General features: G+C 42.5%; 1 protein-coding gene across 7 annotated transcripts in view; it reads right to left on the bottom strand.

Annotated features, from left to right (window-relative positions):
• Positions 1-15,100, bottom strand: part of PLXNB2 (plexin B2) — a 351,969-nt gene that overhangs the window by 197,279 nt on the left and 139,590 nt on the right. The window lies entirely within an intron of this gene.

Here is a 15,100-nt window from a genome sequence, read left to right as displayed (position 1 = left end):
TAGAAAGAGACCCTATTCTTAAAAAGATCTTCCCAGAGCCACCCATCCTAGCCTTCAAACAAGCACCGAACCTCGCCAACCTCATCACCAGAAGCAAACTTCCTCAAGCCCAGAACACACCAAAAGGATCCAGACCGTGCCATGACAAGAAATGCAAAACCTGCCAACACATCTCCACCACCCCACTACTACTACACCCCACAACAGAGCCCAGAGCATCCCAGGATCTTAGAGCTGCACCTCCAGAAATGTAATATACCTCAGCCAATGCACCAAATGCCCTGATGGAAGATATGTAGGAGAGAGTGTGCGTTCATTCTGGTGCGCAGTTGTTGTTTGGTCTCTCCTACGTATTTTCCATCAGGGCACATTTCTCACAGGAGGGCCACTCTCTCTCCAATCTCTCAGTCCTGATCCTCAAGGGAAACTTATACAACACTTCCCAGAGACGAGCCTATGAACTCCATTTCATCAACCTCCTGGATACTAGAGATCATGGACTAAATATAGACATTGGATTTTTGACACATTATAATCTGCCTGGCAACTGACTCCCCAGCCCAGCCTCTGGCTTCTTTACTTTTCACTCCATCCAAGAAGAGCACACACCAACTGCTGAAACTTCCTTAGCCTGACGAAGGGTTTTTGAACCCGAAAGCTTGCTTAATAACTATTCCTCCAACTATTTGGTTTGGTCTAATAAAAGATATCAAATTCACCCAAGGAACCTTGTCTGCCTATGTCCTTAGACCAACACGGCTACAACCTACACCCCTGACAGATGTTACACTTATCACATGATTAATTGGTTAATCACATCTTTAGTAGTGACCTGAGCACAAATTCATTCAATTAATGGCACGATGAAACATGGAATAAGCCACAAAGTTATAACAACTTTGTGGCTGGCTCCTAACATGCCTTTAATTGAATATGTGGGCCAATGTCCAGCCTCTCAAGCACACGGGTGCCTTTCAAGACTCTCGCGTGCTCCAGAGGCTGGGAGTGCCCCTCAGCTGATCAGGGCTACCCACCACAGGTGCACAGGGAGTCAAGCTTGCTACATGTCAGTGCAGGGGGAGCTCGGGATTGGGCTCCCCCTGCACCAGCAATATGACACAATGGGATCTGATGTGGGATCCCACAAATCAGCGTGCAGCATGGCAGGAAGCGTGACTGTTGGGATCCCGCATCAGATCCCACCATGCCTTTACTTTAAGGTCTGTCAGGGGGTCAAAGAAACTGGTAAAGCCTAAAGAAAATTTGAGCAATCATCTTATTATATCAGCAATAAAAACCTGAAACAAAACAAACAAAATGTATTGTGTGTCCTGAAGTGCAATGACGTGGGGCCAAGGAGGACCAGCAAATAAAATTCCTTTCACAGAGATCTTCAGGTGGGAAGGCCCTGCTGTCAACCAGTTCAACACAGACAAGAACCTCTCCCTCTCAGTTGATCTTTATTACTATTGAGAAGGTGGACATGAAACATTTTGCATGTACATACTGCTTTATATCTAACTGCAGCAAGGGTTATACTGGACTGTAAAAGACAGGAGGGCTAGACCTAGTGATATCAGATGCTGACTCAGACTAGAAACAAACTATGAAAATCAAACACACTGCTTCTATACACAAGAGACTTATCTGTTGAACTGACAATAAACCGGTTCCAAACAAAGGACTGCATGTATATGAAACTCTGGTTCAGGCGGTATGCTGAAAGTAATCAACAGGTAAAACTATGCCCATAAACAGCATTCCTTCATCAAACCAATCATGAGGAGGAAGATAAATGCTGGCAATGGAAGAAAGCATATCTATTTTTAAGGATTGTATTGCTCAAGAAATTAAAATGTGGACTTTACATTCTGCCATATGGGAGTTCAACTGTTTCCCAAACAAAGTTTCTTCCATATGTTTAGCAAACTGTTGGATTTATCTCTTTTTTTCCTCTTTGGTCAGATAAAACGATTACTGCAATAATCCAGATTATGGTTCAGACCCCTAAATCTCCATTTACAGTTTTCTTGGCATATGTTTGTAAAATAAAAGTCTTCATTCTATAACATTTAGGTTCATTTGAGAGAGTTCACATATACTGCAATCATTTTGATGAATGACCTCAATACTGCCATGATAGACACACTGTAAGAAAATAATAGCATTTTAAAAAGTAACAAAAGACAGGAAGGCACTCCCCCCTGCACTGTGGATCAAAGAAGTCAAACAAGCAGGTCTATTTCCATAGTTCTTCATAACATATCTTGATATCCACTTACCTTATGTTGTTAAAAATACAACTAAACCCCTCTGACCAATATTTATCTTGAAACTAAGAAATGGATATAAAAAGAGTGTCCGTCAAAACTACTTGGGCTCATAAACTACTTGCAGCCTGTACAATCTAAGATGGTTTAAATAAATGTTCTACAGTAAATCTGAAAATAAAAGCAGCTCTAGCACTTGTCTCCCATTCAGACATTTCATGTACACATTGCCATTAACAAACTTAATCTATCTAAATGTATCTTGGCCCTATAGAAGACAGATAATTAGCAATTCAACAAGCAATGGCATCATAAATGCTAAAATTCAATACAACGTGTAAAGTTTCAGCACCTTCAGTTTTAATCATGCTGAATTGATTTCAGGCTTCCTCCTCCTCTTATCCCTTGTTGCTTGGTGGTTTATACAACCATTATTCCTTGTGGCAAGCATTCTCTCATACAAAAGAGGCTACCCTATAAAGTAAGTGCTCATTAGTGTGAATAATGGTTGCACAATTTGGCTCTGTGAATCTATTATGCAGACGTTAGTATTGGCAAGTTGGGATGTTCTTATTTGAGGAGGAAGTGGTAGGCTCCTAAAGTATGTTTTCTTGGTCAGGTATTGTGTGGCTGGACTAAGAGACCATTACCTCAGTCCATCCTTCCCAACAGCTATATTAAAATAGCTCAAAGCCTAATTTGTGAGGCCATTTGCTAACCCAAGGCCTCTTCTTAACAGGAAGTGAGGTGGTACATTAAGAAAACCAATGTAGTTTTTTCCACAAGGTGAATCAAAATATTCTCATTTTGGACTCAAACAACATTTTAACACAAACTCCTGAACTAAGATGCTGGTAAACATTACTGTTGTACCACTTAACAGTGGCCACAAAGAACAAATTTAAGTAGAAATGGTTACAATTATCTGCATCTACAATCTGCAGTTTCATTTGCTGTTCAAATATGCAACAACCAAAATTATGCAGGTTCTCAACAGAAGTGGGAAGATATTTAAAGGAGGCCTTTAATAGATATTATTGGTAGGGACCTACCTAAATTGTGGCACAAGTGCGTTGTGCAACAGCTCCTTTAATCTTGCTCTTTTTGCTGTGTCCCCCTCCCCTGCTGCTGACTGGCTGAGGGGTCTTGGTAGCCCTGCTGCTCATCTCCGATTGGTTGGGAGGTAAAAACTGCAGTTTTAATTACGTTCTGGATTTCTGCCTCCTGGCCAATCAGTGGCAAGTGGTGGAGTTGCCAGGGCCCCTCTGCCAATCAGCTGCAGGGGTCGGGTGTGCAGCAAAAAGAGCCAGATTAAAGGAGTGATACAGTATTTCATCCTATTCTCATAAGTAAACTGAGCGGCTGTGATGTAGATGATTACATGGTCAAGTGGGTGTCAAATTGGCTAATGGGACGCACCCAGAGAGTGGTGGTGGATGCGCCGGCATTGACCTGGAAAGATGTGGGCAGTGGAGTTCCCCAAGGTTTGGTCCTTGGACCAGTGCTGTTTAATGTCATCAGTGACTTGGATGAGTGTGTGGAAAGCACTCTGTTCAAATTAGCAGATGACACCAACTTATGGGGTAAAGTTAACACACTAGTGGGCAGGGAATGAATCAGGCAATTCTAGAAAGATTGGAGAAGTGGACAGAACAGAACAGGATGCAATTCAAGAAGGACAAATGCAAAGTGCTGCACCTAGGGAGAAGGAATCACCAACACACTAACAGGCTGGGGGAAGACCCTCTCAGCAGCACTGTAGCAGAAAGGGATCTTGGAGTCATAGCTGACTCCAAGATGAACATGAGTTCATGTTCCCACATGATCCAGGGACAGCAGGGCAGACCCTACAATGAGAGGCTATGGGACCTGAACCTGTTCAGCCTTCACAAGAGAAGGCTGAAGGGGGACCTGGTGACCATCTATAAACTCACTAGGGGGGACCAGAAGGGTTTGGGGGAGACCTTGTTTCCCCTAGCGCCCCCCAGGATAATAAGGAATAACGGCCACAAGTTGTTGGAGAGTAGGTTTAGATTGGACATCCGTAAGAACTACTTTGCAGTTAGGGTGGCTAGGATCTGGAACGAACTTCCAAGGGAAGTGGTGCTGGCTCCCACCCTGGGGGTCTTTAAGAAGTGGCTCGATGCCTACCTGGCTGGGGTCACTTGAGCCCAGTTTTCCTCCTGCCCAGGCAGGGGGGCGGACTTGGATCTACAAGGTCCCTTCCGACCCTACTTCTATGATTCTATGATGAGTTATCAATGTGATGAAGTGATCAGTAAAGCTAACTGCATTGCTCGGGTCCCTTCCGACCCCGCCAACTATGAAACTATACTTCCAAGAGAAGTGGTGCTGGCTCCTACCCTGGGGGTCTTTAAGAGGAGGCTAGATGAACACCTTACCAGGGTCACTTGACCCCAGTACTTTTTCTTGCCATGGCAGGGGGTCGGACTTGATGATCTGCTCAGGTCCCTTCCGACCCTACCAACTATGAAACTCCATCATTCTTTAGCAGGTGCATCACAAACAGGTCCAGGGAGGTGATCCTTCCCCTCTATATGGCACTGGTGAGGCTGCCTGGAGTACTGTGTCCAGTTTTGGGTGCCATACTTCAGGAGGGATGTGGATAACCTTGAGAGGGTTCAGAGGAGGGCCGCTCGTATGATTAGGGGCCTACAGGTAAGGATCCTACAAGGAGAGATTGAGGGACTTGGATCACTTCAGCCTCCACAAGAGAAGGCTGAGAGGTGATCTTGCGGCCATCTACAACTTCATCAGGGGAGGACAGCAAGGGATAGGAGATGCTCTGTTTACTAGGACACCTCTTGGAGTAACTAGAAATAATGGCCACAAACTGACAGAAAGCAGATTCAGATTAGACATCAGGAAGAACTGCTTAACGGTAAGCGTTGACAGAATCTGGACTGGGCTTCCAAGAGAGGTGGTGCTTTCCCCTACCTTGGGAGTCTTTAAGAAGATACTGGATAAGCACCTGGCTGGGGTCATCTGACTCTAATGCTATTCCCTGCCCAGGGCAGGGGATCGGACTCTATGATCTGCTGAGATTCCTTCCAACCCTAATATCTATGAATCTATGAGCTGCTGTGCAGCGCACTTCCACTGTGATTTGTCTTCCACTGTCCCTAATTATTGGCAAAAGTATCTTGGGGAAATGGGGGAGGTTAAGGAGGTAGCAGACACATTTTATCAAGCAGTCAGAAAATAACTTCTGAACCCAGGTCTCTTTCGTAATTCAGTTGTCTATAAAGCCACTACAGCATGCTTTTTGAATAAAAATTATGCATCTCTTCAAAAACAATGTATTAATTCAGCACTGTTCAACCCTCAGCCTACAGGCCAAATCCAGCCTGCAAGTATCCCAAAGGGTCTGGAAATTTAGCAGTGGGGAAGCAGTGGAAGCTCTACACAGCCAGATCCAGATCCATCCTGGCTTGGGCCATTGCCACAGGGCTGGATCGAGTGTGGGCCTGCCCCCTGCACAGCCAGATAGGTCCTGGGCCACTCCCAGGCCCCATGATGAATCATGCCATCACTGTGCTAAACCCTTGTGCTGGATTGAGCCCAGTGGCTGGATCCATTTGTAGACGGACCTAGTGCTGCCCATCTGGCCAGCTGGGTGAAAAAGCTGGGCAACACCATATTAATGCCATTATTAGAGAAGGCAGTTAACTGTATTCTAAAACTCCGTGCCCTCTCTCATTCTTGTCTTTCCTCTTCAAAAGTGGCAAACAAACCATATTGCCTAATTCCAAATCAGTACATCATTCAATTATCTAGTATTTCTCTGCAAAGTTTATTATACACCAACAGTAAAAGATATGACTTATTTGAGAAACTGTGGACATAGCAAAATCTTTTATTTTACAGATTTAAACAAGACCAGACTGCTTGCTTCCTACCAAATGCAAATTCTGCAATATCAATTGACACACGCTCTTCTCCATGGTTGGATGAGTATAAATTGTGACTTCATCTGCTGGTCCATGTCTCAATTTGAGCAAGGAATACATTAACCCTCATGAGATGTGCATCAGTTATGTATGTACACACTGCTTGCCTAAATCACTGAATCAAAGGAACAGGACTGGAAAGGACCTCCAAGGGTCACCTAGTGCAACCCCTTGCCTGAGGCAGGATCATGCCTCCCACTACAGAAGAAGGCAACTCCCCACCTCCCCCTGGTCAATACCAATCTGACCACGAGGTAATCATTCCTTCCTGACCCCAAATATGGTGATGAGTGTGACCCTAAGTGGAGGGGTAAGACCCTCTGCCCAGAAACCTCTGGCTTTGGTCCCAGCAGGAACATTGGCACAGCTGTCAAAATCCCCAGCTCTGGCTGCAGCCAACAACCAGGCCTCTTAGGGAGGCTTAAAAACACCCTGATGTATGTAGCAGAAAGAGGTGGGGGGGAGGGCAGGGAGGAAGGGAGAGGCAGGAACATCCAGCAAAGCCTAGAAGCATGTTCTACGTTGGCTACTTCCCATAAGTGACTGTCCAAACATACATGGCTGTTCTGCCCAGTGGCTGTCCAACCTCTTCTTGTATACCCCCAGTGATGGAGTCTACAACTGCCGTAGGCAGTCTATTCCACTGCATTACTATTCTCACAGTGAAGAAGTTTTTTTCCAGACATCCAATCTAAACTTATTTTGTAGCAACTCCAAGCCATTGATTTGCATCATCCTCTCCGCAGCAAGAGAGAAAAGGTGTTCTCCCTATTCTTTATGACATCCTTACAAGCATTTGAAGACTGTTATCATGTCCCTTCTTAAGTGCCTTTTCTGTAAGCTGAACATGCCTAGCTCCTTCAGCCTCTTCTTGTGTAACTCACTTTCTAAGTCCTTGATCATCTTAGTTGCTCACCTCTGGACCCCCTCTAACTTCTCTGTCCTTTTAAAAATGTGGAGCCCAGAACTGTGCACAATATTCCTGAACTTGTGTTCAGATGAGGCCTAACTAGTGCCGAGCAGACAAGCACTATCACCTCCCATATCTTGTACCTAATGCTTTTACTGATGCAGCCCAAAACTGCATTGATCATTTGCGTGGTTGCATCACCTGACAGACTCATATTGAATCTGTGATCTACCAAGACACCGAAACAAACTCCCTTTTCCATGTACTGTACACAATACATTAAAAAAAGTCTTGTGGATACATTATACCATCACTGATGCTTGTATAATGAAATTCAAATAATCTTCCATGTACATAACAGTAAAGTTTGACTAGCACTTTGTGACAATCAGTGTAAGCCTCAACACTGATACTCTACAGTCTAGAGTAGCAGGGATCAGAGAGGCTTTGTGTTCCCTGAGCAAGGTGCGCTGGGCTCTGAGTTAGCCCAGCTTGGAAGCAGAATTAGAGAGCAGGTATGGGAAAACCAGGAAGCAGATACACATTTTGCATTTATTTGTGTCCAATGGTGTCAAATTTGCATTGGGTTGAAGCTTTTATTCCAACATAGTTGCAGTCTCGTAAGGACTGCAACAACTTTTTCATGCTGAGCTTATAAATTGAAGTGTAGATTCTAAAATCTTGTCCTTGATCTCCATTGTTCTCCTGCATAAAGCTGACCTATTCAGGGTTTGTGAACATAATTTGTGACTACCACACCAGCAGGACAAACTGTTCTCCAAAAAGCTTCTTTCCATGAAATGCACGCACACACACACACACACGCACACGTCCAATGACCTCTTATTTTATGGCATTAATTAAACTTGAGGTAAGTGCTTCACTCCTTTTAAAACAAGCAGGCAAATCTACACCTGTCACTAGGTGATTTTATGAAAAATGGTAAATACTACTGGCCATTTAAACAGCATAACATCATCAATATACTGGTAATAGAAAATACAATTTAGTATAGCTAAGTTTAGTGCAATTTAATGCATTACCATTCCTATGGGAAAAAACAGCTAGCCTTCTCACAGCAAAACTAACAACACATAGGACGAGAGAGAAAGGAAAATCAGTACATCTTAGAAACTGAAGTGCAGCCTTCATTCCAGTCAAGTCATGAAGATATAATGCTAAATGGGAAAAAATTCTATGCTGGTTTGACTGACTCCACCAAAATGTATTTTATTTTCCACTACAGTGAAATATTTTGTCTTTACGTGCATGTGTAAGCTTATCATTTCCTGTTCCATATGTAAATATGACACAAGGTCATACCAGAACTTCTCACTCCCCTCCCTCTTTGGAAATAATCATAAGGGAAGTTACTGGAAGTACAGTTGGTTGCTGCTTGTAGGGGACAGAAGAATCAACAATAGTGACTCACAAGATGTCTACTGCCAGCCAGCCTGAATAAGTCCTAGATTCCAGGAGTATACAAAATACAATTTAGAAAGCAATCTGTAGAATGCAGTTGACAGCCATTCAACAGAACAGCAATAATCTGCATAGGGCAGTAGTGTAACAAGCAGAGTTGCTGTCTGGGGCAAGCCTTGTGGGAGAGCAGAGTGGTACACACAATTCTGGGGGGAGGGAGGGTGCACAAGAGTTTGGAGAAGGAGGGGGCAGCACCCCCACACCAGGAACTCTACAGTCCTGGCTGAACCTGGGCTGTCAATCTTAAAAGTGGCAGCAGCCGGGGACTGTTTTGGAGTTCCTGACATGGGAATGCTGCTGGGGTGCAGCCTCCATGGGGATAGGGGTGCAATTCCAGCGCTGTTCATAACCTAGTACCCAGGGCAGGTGCCCCTCTCACCTGCCACTAGTTATGCTGCTGGCATGAAGGAAGAGGTGTACTTTTAGTGCCAAATGTAGAAATAGGAAAGAACTTGATAGTTTGCATACTAACAAACAAGGGAATGAATAAAGTTATATGAAGACAATCTCCATCTAGTTTGTTTTCCTTCAAGGACAGAGGACTTGTGACTTAATAAGAGCACAGTTTACTTCCTGGGAATGTGGTATTTATCGTACCTGCACTGTGATAGTGCCTCATAGCTCCAGTTAAGAATTTGGGTTTTATTGTACTAGACCATTGGTTCTTTTTAGACTCAAGGCACCCCTTGGAAAATGCCAGCTCATTTTCATTCACTTCCGGAATACAGAAAAACAAGAATAATTCTGTGGTAAAGAACCCAGAAAGATAACAACAGGGCAGAATATTTTAACATTATAGATATCTATCTGAAATCACAGAGAAGCAAAAGGTAGGGTAGATTTGCACCTCATAGACTCATATACAGTGCAATCTTTTGCAAGCTGAGTTCATTTCATCAGATGTCTCTAATTTAGTCAGTCTATAAAGTGCAAAACTACTCTGCCTTCTGTTTGGTTTGAGATTAACAGGGCTAACTACATTTCCCTATCTTGCAAATCATGTTGGTACACTTAATAGTGCACCCTTGACAGAATCTCAAGGCATCCCACTGTGCTAGACACTATACACATAATTTGTTTGTTGTAAATTATTTGGGGCAGGGATATAATCTAAACTAAGAAATCAGGGGGTTCTGATCTGGCTCTACCACAGGTTTGTTTCTGCCTTGAGCAAACCACTTACTGTATTTACCTACATCTAAGACAACCCTAAATTTAAGATGACCCCCCACAATAATTAGATTCTACATATGGAAATATTATAAATGCGTTATATTTTTCCAGGTGTAGAACCTAATTATAGAACAGTGCATCTTACTTTCAACCCCCCAGCTACTACAAGAGGGAAAACAGTGGCTAAGTAGGGGGGTCAGGCCAGCTCCCTTGCCTTCTGCCCCCTCACTTCTTCCCCCTGCAGGCTTTCTGACCCCTGTCACCTGAGCCCTCTACCCCCAGCTCCCCACACCTCTGCCATTCCCCCAGGTCCCCAGTCTCAGCCTCCTCCTCCCCCAACCCCTTACTGTCAGGTGCTGCTGGGGCTCTTCTCTGTTCACGCTCCAGAGCACAGCACATGGAAACAGCTCCTGCCTGCCACAAAGTAGTGGCAGCGCTGCTGACTGGCCAGGCAGTGGACAGCCTGGGAGGGAACCCAGCCTGAACTGGAGCTGAGCTTGCCTGACAGTAAGGAGGGAAAGGAGGGCATGGAGGAAAAAAGCTGTGGAAGGCGAGTGGAGAAGGGGGCAGGAGGCTTCTGTGCATCTGACTGACCCCAACCTGGGTTCAGGGCCATAGTCAGAGCTGCGACAGCTGCCTGCCTCCCCCCGCACCTCCACTTTGTATGTGAATCTAAGACAAGGGGCTTTCCCCCATGCTGACTGATGGGGGGGGGGCAACTGCATCTTAGGTTTGGGTAAATATGGTCATCCGTGGCCATGCTATTATCTGTTTTATTTTAGTGCTGAGCATGCTTGGTTCTGTCCAGGAGAACTGGACTTGCCTACTTCAAGGGCATTTTATGATGGTTAGCAAGTGAATGTTCATACAGCATTTTGAAAATGTATTATTCTAAATATTATGATTATGACTGCTGCTGGCTAAGAGAAGGTTGTCCCCTGTAACATTGGTCAGTACAAGTGTGACCACTGAGAGAAAACACATTGCTGCACTCCAAACAGTGGCTCCTAATGCTAGGAAACAGAAAAAAAATGAGAAGTTAACATGGTATAAAATTAATTCAGTTATTCAGCATAAGGTAAGTATCTGTACATTCAAAAGCTATATAGGCATAACATTTAAGGGGTAACAGAAAAAAGGCAGGGACTGGCATTTTTAACCTCTCTTTATGTTTTTGCATAGCTTAAATTCACTCTTCATTTCCTTGAGTTCGTCTTCGCTTTTTCTTTTAAATACATATATGGAAAATTCCTCTCTCAGACACTATTTATTTCTGGTCTGAAAGGACTATTAAGCTGGTTCTTGACAATTTTATCCAAAGAAAAAGGTGGTTTGAAAAAAGGAAACAAAAGAAAATAAATGAGAGGAAAAAATGAAGCTCTATAAGGACAAGTACTTTGATGCTACAATGATGAGGGCCATATTGGCATCAGCGAGAAAAAAACATTAGACACGGGAGAGAGAAAAAACAGAAAGAGAAAATAAGCTAGAAAGATCACTTTTAGCTTAGTTAATTAAATAAACCTCTACTCCATTATTTTCTGCATTTCACTCTGAGCCTTACTCTGATGCCTTTAATTTAGGAGGGAAATTGCAATGAACAGCTGCTTCTGCATTACTTGTATATAGTAATATATTTCTGGCTGCTCTGGTTCTATACTGATTCAAGACAGCAGAGAAGGGAAAAAGAAAATACCAGGTATTTTCTGAAATTCATTCAACCCCCTTCAGGAGCCCTCAAATCATAGCCATTAGGAAACTCCTTTCACGCAGTTTTGTATACATGTTGAAACTGTTAAGATCTGAACACACTACAAGTAACTGGGCTCCACTTCTAGCGGCAAACATTTTCCCATCCTCAGGAATCATAGGTTGGACAGGTCAGCAGAGCTGAGTGGGTGAATCGTCATACTAATGACCCTATACATAAATGTCACAGGTAATGAGGGTATTTAAGTTTGGGACAGGACTAAGAGAAGAGGCTACAGGGTTGTTTTTGTAAGTCCACAAGATGCTAATAATAGCTCTAAACTTGATTAAAAATGTACACCATTACAACATGTATTAATTCTGGAGAACTGTAAGCATCCCAACCCAAAAAACCCACTCACAATGAAATCCGTTGGCAGCTGTATGATGCAAGACATCTATGAAAAAATAGGCAAGATTGGAACTGACAGCTTCTTGTGAATTTTAGAAAAAAAAAAGTCATGGGTACCAACAGGTGCTAAGAAGAGACTGAGGTGGAATAAGCAACACATTTTAGATGCTGCCCAAGATCATTATATTAAAAAAATACATCAAAAAGGTGCCCCCAAGGTATTCTAAGAAGAGACTGCAAATTTCACTTAATAAATACACAAGAGGGTGTTTTTTTTTAATATCAACCTATTTTATGCTATACAAACTAACATAAATTATTTTACTGAACATACTTGGACAAAAATCATTTGTTATTTTTGCCTCAAATCTCCACCTTTCCAAGAGCCCAATTTAGCAAAAAGCACATCTGCCTTCTAGTCTTGTGTGTCTAACAAAGAACCACACTGAGTTTTCTTTCCAAATTAACCACTTAAGTATTTGTTAGAAGATTAATTTTAGACTAATCTTTGCTCCAGTCACAGTGCACCTGGGGCTCAGGGCTGAACATATTAAAGAGGCTGACAGTGTTCTAGAACATTTATTTTAAAGAGTCAGTATTTTTAGTATTCATTTATGAAGCCAAAATGGTTGCACTGATGTTTCAACAGTGTGCAATAGTGAAAGCAAGATTTTCCAACAACTAGTTTGAATTAGTAATCGGCAATGAACATTAAATGTGTAAATATTTTATACAGAACCACTTAAGCAGCATGTGGTTTTCAGCTCATTCTCAGGGAGAGAATGACATGTTTAGAGCTAACCTTTAAGGATCAGCAAAACTTATTAATTCTGCTAGATATTTTATCTAATAGCTTTTTTCTTTCCTTGAATAGTTGATAATGCAGTTTTCGAAAATTTAAATTAAAAATGACCCTACCACTAATGCTAAAGGCAAGGATTTCTTAGGGTGATATCTTTTTACTGGACCAGCCAGGTAATTGCAATAGAGTAAGATAACCTTCTGAATGCAAGACATCCTTCCTCGGGTCTCATCTATGCTGTGCCTGGCTCATTGTGTTCAGATTCAAGGAAGAATGTTTTGCATCAAAAAGCTTGCCTCACTCTATCCCAATTACCTAGGTGGTCCAATAAAAGTTATCACCATAAGAAATCCTTGCCTCTCTCAATTTCTGGACCATCACAACTACAACATCACTCTTACACTATTACCACCTTTCCACTAATTCATAGATCTGAGATAAGGATGGATCTTGCTTTGAAGTTTGTCACGATTCATTTCTTCGCCCCCCCGCTTTAACATAGATTTTACCAACCCACTGCAGATAGACTATAGTCGAGAAGTAGAATTTTCAAAAACAGGTCAGATAGTTAAATTACGATGTTCTTTTCAATTAAGTGTTTTTATTTTCCTTTTTAAATAAAACACTCACAAAAAACCTCATGGTTCTTAAAAAAAAAAGTAAGCATTAACTCCAAAGTCTCCCAAAAATACATAGAAGAGTAGCTCTATTTATTTTTATAATCTCAATTTTTAGACCTAACTCTATGACTCTTAATGGTCAGGTTGGCAACATTGCTTAAAGTCCTGCTCTTCCCAGCAGAATATTAACAAAAAAATTACATACACAGCATGACCATAAAGGTACACATCATTTTGCCTGGAAAAAATGTTTTTAACCATTCCTGAGAATCTGCAGGCCTTTGTGAATGATGGTTTTTATAGATTATATGAAAAAGGCAAATAATTCGGCATATTATGGATTGCTTACAATGTTTATGCCAAATGGAAGTCTGTTTTAAGCATAATGTTGAGTCTTAATTTCTGGAAATTTTCACTTCAAGTGCTGAGGGCTGGCCCTTGAAAATAACTTAAAATGATTTGCTTGCGAGAAATCTGGTAATTACTCACAACTCTTGCTGTCATCAAGAGGCTGGATTTCAAACTCTGATTTTATAATTCTGTTAACTCACCATAATCCTTTAAAAAGCCACAAAAAACAACTGCAAGTGCTTCAGCATTAGTTACCTCAGTTAACAAGCTTACATTCCCTTTTAATTAGTTCTTTAATTTTCCCAAGATAGCTAGCAGACTCCTTCACATTACCTGGACACTGCTTTCAAATGCCTCTTCTATATTTATCCTATTTAAATTTCAATGTGCCAATTAGCTGAGGTTTTTATTTAACCGTTTTTGTCCTCTCTTCCAGTCTAATTATTCAAATATGTATTTTACATAGTGAGGTAGTTACACCTAATCTCCAACCTAAATTTCCTCTGCTGCAGCTTGAAGCCATTGTCAAGCATTGGAACAGGCTACCTAGAGAAGTTGTAGAATATCTGGACCTGGAGATTCTTAAGAGCAGGCTGGAGAGACACCTGGCTGCAGTGGTTTAGTCGGGGAGGATCCTGTCTTGAGCAAGAAGCTGGACTAGATGACCTTGTGAAGTCCCTTCTGTTGGCATTGGATTTATGAACTAGATATGTTGTTCCGGCAGACCCAAACCCTCAGACTGATCACGACCTTTTGATAATAGGCAATTTTTTTTGATACACAGTGATAGAAGGCAAGAATAATGCAAATTCTATATCTACCAGTCCTACAGCTGTCATCAGAGTCAAGGTATGTCTGACCAGTACATGAGCTTCACCCTGAGGTTCTCTCTCGAATGGCAGCCTGGAGGTCAGAGGCCGAGGCCCACCCTCCCCCAGTGGAGTGGGTGAGACAGGCTGGCGGTATGCCCTCTGTCCATGGCGGCCTCGAGTTCCCCTCTCGGGTACCCTTTGCTGCTCTGAAATCCCTTCTTTTGTATTCTTTTCTCCTCTGAATGATTTCATTTCTGGCCATCGCTGATTGGTCTCTCAGTTGTCGTCATACTGTCCGTGTTCTGTCCTGTCAGCATAAGTCTTTGTTTCACAAACCCATCACATGCACACATCCTAATTTGGCTTCCCAGTCTTCTCCTAATTTGGTCTGTTTCCCAAAACTGGAAATCCCAAGGGCTGTGCAATTGGGCACTGTGACCTGGTGCTACTTTATCTCATGTTATGGAACAGTGTGGTACCTATCTTTAATTTCACAGCCTGTGTGTGTGTTTGCTGCTTGCCTGCATCAGACACAGTGGGCCTTGAGAAACTTTCAGAAACAGGCTTTTAGAAATCACTTAACCCTTGCTGTTGCCCTGGACCATTAT

Source organism: Alligator sinensis, unplaced genomic scaffold (genome assembly GCF_000455745.1).
Source record: "Alligator sinensis unplaced genomic scaffold, ASM45574v1 scaffold660_1, whole genome shotgun sequence".
Taxonomy (NCBI): domain Eukaryota; kingdom Metazoa; phylum Chordata; order Crocodylia; family Alligatoridae; genus Alligator; species Alligator sinensis.
Note: the sequence above shows the minus strand (reverse complement) of the source record. Positions and strands in the feature narration are given on the sequence as shown.